We start from the raw sequence: 1,544 nt of genomic DNA on the forward strand, positions 1-1,544 counted from the left end.
AAAGTTGACCTGGCAGTTAATTTTGCAAAAATAATGAGTACAAAAGAGTTCTGTGCAGCATAAAATGTTTGAGGGGAAATGAAATGACAAAACTGCTCTGCTCGTGCATGAATGATTCAATTTGTAATGAAATGTCTTTTGAATTTAACTATTACCTAAATGCTCTTTGTCAGCTTGCAGGTAAATGTGCCCATTTCTAAGGGATGATGAAAATATTTTGCACAATTAGCGTAATATATTTCTTTTCCTTTCCAAAACGTGTTTCCTCCATGGTTTAGAAAGGGCCTACTCCGAAGTCTCCTGAAGCAGGGAACAGGCTGCGCTTGGCTTCAGTGATTTTTGGATCAGATTGGAAATTAAGGCTTTGCTTGATAAGTTCGGACACAATGGGAGCCCTATAAAATCATCTCCTGACACACATTTGGATTTGTTTCATTTATTCTGTGTAACACATTCGTATTTCAGTGCTGTGAGTGTCCGAAGAGCGATAAAACTCTGCAAAGCCTTCCCCCGGCTTGGCTCCGACGCGTCGCAGAAACCCCTGTGTCCACGGGCTGCCCTGGCAGGCGAGGCACGACTGCAGCACCGGCAGAGGCGGGGGCTTCCTTTCCTCCGGCTCCCAGTTCTCAAGGCAAGACTCCATTTACGCTAAAATTAGGTACTTCCCCACCCATCCCCTTGGAGAGTCTTCCACGGTGTCTGGTCAGCTTTTTCTGATGACTCTGAAGGAGGCAATACCTACCGTTTGGTATATTTTGTGCCACAGAGAGAGCTTCACAGTTGAAGTTGAAGTTCTCTGATGACCAAGGTATTACCCTTGACACGTTACCATCGGGGGTGCCTCTCAGAAAGTTATTACCTTTATCACACGTGTACATACTCACTCTGTCTATATATATTTTCTGTTTATATAGGCAACATGTTTATATTTTTGATTCCAGATGAAAGCTGATTGCTACTGCAATCCTGTTCCATCCCAGCAGTGACCAGCATGATGGTAACTGAGCCGTGGCATGGTATTCAACTCAGGGCAAAACACACCAACCCGTGAGAGCACAGGAGAGCAGGTACACCGCCTCTGGGCATATCAGTGATAAGAGGACAAATCCCTTTTTTCCATATGACACTTGAGATTGGGTTAACTACTCCCCTACTCTCCTTTCAGTGTACCTGGGGTGCTACTTTGCAATAGGAGGGAGCTTTGGTGAAAGAGAGCTCAAAATCAACACCTTGCATAGCCACGCAAAACCTTCTGCGTGGTGGAGCTATGCGTGGAGTGACTATAGCTGAGGTATTGATCCCAGAGCCACCTACAGCTGCATGAAACTTCCCCATGCTGCTGGAAGCGATGACAGCCCGGCTGGAGGGGTTGCGTGTTTGGGATCCGCCTGAGCTCTGTGTGTTGGCACACTGAAGTTGATGATTAGTTGACAATTCCCAGTTGTCACTCACAAGGGTTCTGTCCAGCCTTTGAGGTCATGGTGCTAAACTCCAAGGAGGGTGCTAAGGTGGCCTGTGCTATTGGTGAGACCACAGGAGTGGAT

This window comes from Phaethon lepturus, unplaced genomic scaffold (genome assembly GCF_000687285.1).
Source record: "Phaethon lepturus isolate BGI_N335 unplaced genomic scaffold, ASM68728v1 scaffold1531, whole genome shotgun sequence".
Taxonomy (NCBI): domain Eukaryota; kingdom Metazoa; phylum Chordata; class Aves; order Phaethontiformes; family Phaethontidae; genus Phaethon; species Phaethon lepturus.